The following is a 6781-nucleotide window of genomic DNA, read 5'->3' as shown; positions in this document are numbered from 1 at the left end:
GAAGGTAGAGGACTAATTGAATATGTATGATACTGGAGTCAGAATTTATTCCTAAAAATAAACATTTTTACTATTTACTATAGTTGTCGTGTACCATAGAATCAGAACCGACCCATAGTTGACACTTTGTCAGGTTTTCAGAGGCAGTTGATTACACAGGAGGAAATTGCCCATCCTTCCCCTGTGGAACAGCTGATGGCCTCTTACCTTGAGATTTTGGGATTGCAATGCAGCTTCTTGCCACTAGGCCATCAGAGCTCCTAATAGATATTAATTATCAAGACCACATATACACTCACAAAAAGAGAGTTTAATCTACTTGAAAAGAGATCCTCCCTCTTCTCCAGACTATTCTTGACTCTGACCTTAAAATTTGATAAAATCGTAGAATTCTCATTTGGTTGAGAGCTTCCCTTTGGCGAATTAGACAGGTTACAGAGACCATTGACCTGAAAGTGCAATAAAGCAATATACTTGCTGATGCTTGATTTATCAATCATATATTGTAATTCAAATCTAATCAGACAAAAATGGAATGAAGATCTTTTCCATGCAAGACATGGTAATAAGCAGATTTCATAAAGGAAAAGAGAAGAAATAAGACAATATCATACCTGTAGCCATCCTACTTGTTAATTTGTTAATCCATGTTGGCTTGTTTATTGCTATGATCCTGAAAGCTATGACACTGATATTGTGGGCCAGTGGACATTAATCAGTGTTTTCAGACAAAGACATGCCAAATATTTCTGAAGACTAGTCCATAAAAATCTGTAGTTCACAAAATATTATCCAAGACTTTGACTTACATCAAAGTCTTCGAATGTGTCTTTTGGAGAAATTGGTTGCTGGAGAAGGAAATCATGTTTAGTAAAATGGAGATGAATTATCTGTAAGATGGATTTATCACAATGGACTCAGACACACCAATGATCAAGTAGATGGCGTGTTACATATCATTTCACCATGAGTGGCAACCATCTTACAACTTACCATCCTGACTTGGGAAGTATGGGAGGAGAAAGAGGTAAGGACATGCACAACCATCACCATGCATATTTGTATAGAATGCTGTGGGAAGTTAAATGCAGAAGTGGTCACACTTGGGTTAGGTTAAATAAAAATAAAAATAAAATTCTTGGTGATGTGGCAGGAAGATTTATGGTATAACAGGAATACAGGCAACACCCACACCCTCAGAACTTTGTGGAAACATTGCTATCTTGCCATATCACATAGGACCCTTTAAGCTCAAGTGGAAGAGACAGCTAGAACTAGGATGAGATGCCATTTCTAGAAGGAAATAACAGGCTTCCTGGTTTGCCATTCAGGTAAATTGGGGGAAATTGCTGTCTAGCTACATCATAGAGGACCCCTTAAGCTCAAGTAGATGGGACCAGGACAGGTAGAGCCAGGTGGAGATGCCATTTCTGGATGCCATTTACTTTTGGGAAAACAATGCTGTCTAAATACAAGAAGGGACACAAATATACAGGTCCTTCAAAAAACATTGCCATAAACTGGGATACTATATAGTTAAATTGCCTAACATCTACTTAGAAATAACTCACATAACATCAAGAAAGCAGCAGTCTGCTTCGGTTGTCATGTATAAAGAAAATAACCCTTCTCCTAAAAAAGCAGATCCAATGAATACCCCAGATAGAGAGAACCAGAAAAAACATGTTGTTTATGTCAAGTTATTTGAACAGTGACAGAAGAAGGTGCAAATGATGAAAAAACAGCTAAGAAAGCAAATATAATAATGCAAAAGAAATATCTTGATGAGGAACAATTTGAAAAGCTATGAGAGGAAATGCAAATGATGGAAGAATTGAGAGTATAGATAAAGAAGTATAAGAACTTAAAAAGTCATCACAAGACAGAAAGGGGACAACCAACACATACTGGAAATAACAGAAAAGGACAAAAAATTGAATCCAGAATATTAAGACCAAAATGGCAGAAGTATCCAAAACACTGGTGGGACAAAAGGACAACTGAAGAGATGGAACAGAGAATCAGTGAGCTGGAAGACAAGAACCTCACGGAAAACATACTAAAAGAAAAATGAGATGTAATGAAAATGAAGAAAATATTAGAATCATGTGGGATGACATCAAAAGTAACAACATACATATGATTTGAATTCCAGAACTTGACAGTGACAGGTAAGTCACTGACCAAATTGTGGAAAAAGTACCAGAAGGAAAGTTCCCTGATATTTTGAAGAGCATGGAAATCCATATTCAAGAAGCACAGTGAACACCAAATAGACTATACTCCAAAAGAAAAACATCAAGACATATCATAGTCAAATTCTCCAAATTAAAAGATAAAGATAGAATTCTAAAAGCAGCATAAGAAAACCACAGTTTCCTACAAAGGGGAAATGATTAGATTAAGTTCACATTTCTCAACAAACTATGTGAGCTAGAAGACAATGGGATGGCATATACAGAAAATGGAAAGAAAATGGTTACTAGTCAAGGATCCTATGATACTTGGAAGAAAAGAAAGAACTTAAGGGATTTGTGGAAACAAGACCAAAGCTACAAGAAATTTTAAATTAAGTCATTCACATGGAGATGCCAAAGGAAAGTGTATAGATCATAGTAACCAGACATAACAGAAAAAGAAGCACAACAAAATTGCAGTAGTAAAACTTGGGCTGACAATAATCCACTTAATGTGAATGGGCTAAATGCACCAATTAAGAGACAGAGTGGCAGAATGGATAAAAAAAAAAGGGAAAAAAAGAAGGAAAAAAAAGCCCATCAATATATTGCCTTTAAGAGACACATCTAAAAATAGAAGAGAAAGACAATCTCAAAAATCAATGGCAAACCTAAAATAGCAAATGGCAATCTCAAAAAAGCAGGAGTGGCAATACAAATTTGATAAAATAGAATTCAGAATGAAAACCACCATAAAAGATAAGAAATGACATTACATACTGATTCTTTAATCACAATAGATCAATAAGACATAAACGTGGTCAACATTTATACATCAAATGATAGACCTGCAAAAGACATAAAACAACAGTTAACAGAATTGAAGAAAAAAAAATAGACAACACCACAATAGTGGTAGGAGATTACAGCACACCTCTATCACAAAATATTAGGTCAACTGAAAAGAAACTCAACAAAGATGCCAAAGATCTTAACTACACAATAAGCCAAGTTGACCTTGTGGATGTCTTCAGGGTATTACACCCAAATAAAACTAAATTCATTTTCTTCTCAAGTATACATGCTATATTCTCCAGAATCAATCACATATTAAGACACAAAGCAAGCCCAACAAATAAAAAAAAAAAACAACACAAAAAAACCCCTTGAAATAATACAAAGTATCTTCTCAGACCACAATGCCATAAAACTAGAAATTAAGGACATGAAGGTAAAGCTTACAAGACCACCAATGTGGAAATAGAATAAATCTCTGCTAGAACATGATTGAGTTATAAAGGAAATAAAGAAATAAAAAAAATTCCTTGAAACAAACTAAAATGAAAATGCAACATACCAAAACCTCTGGGGTATAGCTAAGGTAATCACAGAGACAGATCATAGCAATAGATAGACACTTAGAAAAGGAAGAAAGAAGAAAAGTTGATGATCTAACTCAACACTTTCATCAAATAGAAAAAGAATAACAATCTAATCCTACAGGCTATAGAAGAAAAGAAATTATAAGGACAAGAGCTGAAATCAATCAATAATATAGAAAACAGAAAAACAATTAAAACCATCAATAAGACCAGGAGCTGGTTTTTGAAAAGGTCAATAAAATTGACAAACCACTGGCAAACATAACAAAAGAAATAAAAGAGAAGACACAGATAACACAATTTAAAAATGAGAGAGGTTATATCACAACAGAACCAGAGGAAATGAAATTTATAATATCAGAATACTATGAAAAGGTATACTCTGATAAATATGAAAACCTAGAGGAAATGGTAAAATTCCTTGAAACTCATGTCTTACCCAGACTGACAAGGACAGATACAGGAAACTTGAAAAGACCCATCACAAAAGAAGAAATTGAACAGGTTATAAAAAGACTTCCCCATAAGAAAAGTCCTGGACCAGATGACTTCACAGCTGAATTTTACCAAACATTTGGAGAGGAATTAGCACCAATTCTACATAAACCATTTCAAAAAATTGAAAAAGAAGGAATTCTCCCAGAGTCATTCTATGAAGCAAGCATAATCCTAATACCAAAACCAGGCAAAGATATTACCAAGAAAGAAAAATACAGATCAATATCTCTCGTGAATGTAAAAGCAAAAATCCTTAACAAAATCCTAGCTAATAGAATCCAAAAGCACATAAAAAAATAATTCACCATGACCAAATGGGATTCTTAACAGGTATGCAAAGACGGTTTGAAATAAGAGAAAAAAAAATCAACGTAATTCACCATATTAACAAAGCAAATAAAAAGAACCCTATTATTTTAGCAATTGATGACAAAATCCAACATTCTTTCCTGATAATAGAAAGGAATTTCTGCAACATCATGAAAAGTATGTATGTAAAACCAAAAGCCAGTCTCATTCTCAATGGACAAAGACTAAAAACATTTTCCTTGCCAACAGGGACCAGACAAGGATGCTCAGTGTCACCACTTCTATTCAATATTATATTGGGAGTTTTTGCTATATGGGCAATACAACAAGAGAAGGAAATAAAAGGCATCTAGATTGTCAAAGAGATGGTTAAGCTATCACTATATGCAGACGATATGATAGTGTACACAGAAAACCCCAAAGACTCAACAAAAAACCCTGTTAGAGCTAGTAGGCCAGTTTAGTAGAGTGGCAGGATATAAGATCAATAGTAACAAAGAGAACTCAGAGAAGGAAATCAAGAAAGCAATACCATTTACAATAGCCAGCCACAAACTGAGATACTTGGGAGTGAACTTAACTAGAGATACAAAAGACCTATACAAAGAAAACTACAGAACATTTCTGCAAGACACACACACACATACACACAGACCTAAATAAATGGAAAAATGTTTCTTGTTCATGGATAGGAAGACTCAATATTAACAAAATTACAATCTTATAAAAAAATACATGTTCAATGCAATCCCTTTCAAGATACCAAGTTAATTTTTTACTGAAAGGGAAATTGTTGAGTTTATTTGGAGAGGCAAGAGACCCCAAATAAGCAAACCATTTCTGAAAAAACAAAAATGAAATGGGAGGCATAGCATTCCCTGACTTCAATATCTACTACACAGTAGTAGTAACCAAAACCACATGGTACTGGTACAATGACAGGCACATAGATCAAAGGAACAGAATTGAAACACTAGAAATAGACCCAGATATCTATGGTTAGCCGATATTCGACAAGGAAATAAAACTTATTAAATGGGGAAATGACAATCTCTTCAACAAATAGTGCTGGCAAAACTGAACTGCTACCTACAGAAAGTTGAAACAGGATCTACATCTCACACCATACACAAAATCACTTCAAGGTGGATCAGAGACCAGGGAGTAAAGCCCGAAACCATACATTTTATAAGAAACTAGCTGGGATCAAGCTTGATAGCCCAGTCTATGGTATAAAGAGACTTCCAGATACAACCAGAAATGCACAATCTGACGAGGGTACAATTGATGAATAGGACCTTCTTCTAAAGATTAAACCCCTGTGCACAACATAAAAAATATTTTCCAACAGGGTGAAAAGAAAACCTCCTACTGGGAAAAATTTTGGCAATACCATTTCAAGCAAAGTTCTCATATTAAAAGTTTACAGAATCCTACAGGGCCTCCACAAGAAAAAGACTGATAACACAATTACATAATGGGCAAAAGACATGGAAAGAATTTTCACAGAAGACGGCATTCAGATGGCCAACAGACACATGAAGAAATGACCAAAATCACTGGCAATAAAAGAATGCAAATCAACACCACAATGAGATATCATCTCAATCTAGTAACAGTGACAAAGTGTAACAGGACAACAAGTAATAAATGTTGGAGAAGATGTGGAGAGATAGGAACTCTTATACATTGTTGGTGGCATTGTAAAATGGTACAACCACTCTGAAAGACAGTTTGGCACTTCCTCAAAAAGCTAAAAATAGTAATTCCATATGGCCCAGCTATTTTACTGCTTGGAATATACCCTGAGAAAATAAGAACTAAGTCACAAATGGAGGCTCGTACATCAATGTTTGTAGCAGCATTATTCACCATTGCAAGAACATGGAAATAGCCCAAATATCCAACCACAAATGAATGGATTGAGAAATTATGGTACATTCACATGATGAAATGCTGCACAGCACACAGGTGCAATGATTTTGTAAATTACTATCTAACTTGGGAGGGACTGGAGAACATTATTGCTAAGTGAATTAACTCAGTTCCATAAGGACAAATAGTTATTTTAGGATATTAGCATTATTTTAGGATGAGTATGAGGATGCACAGGGAGTGAGGGTGGGAGCAGAGGGCTGAGGATGGATGGGGAGAGAGGGAACATCAATCACAGGGTCACACAATTAGGTGGGTGGAGGAAGGGGGGAGTATAGGAAATGGGAGAGATCTGGTGTGAAAAACAAAGTACACGAACTTTTAAAGTAAACCAGTATAAAATAAAAATTGAAAAAAATTCTCTATGATGAAGATACTATTTCAAGGAAGAAGACACAACCCTGCTTGCTGAAACTGAGGAGGACCTGAAGCGCTTGCAGCTGAGGGTCAGGGACTGCAGCCTACAATATGGATTGAGGC

Source organism: Elephantulus edwardii, unplaced genomic scaffold (assembly GCF_000299155.1).
Source record: "Elephantulus edwardii isolate Elephantulus edwardi_28Jun2011 unplaced genomic scaffold, EleEdw1.0 scaffold00171, whole genome shotgun sequence".
NCBI classification, from domain to species: Eukaryota; Metazoa; Chordata; class Mammalia; order Macroscelidea; family Macroscelididae; genus Elephantulus; species Elephantulus edwardii.
Note: the sequence above shows the minus strand (reverse complement) of the source record.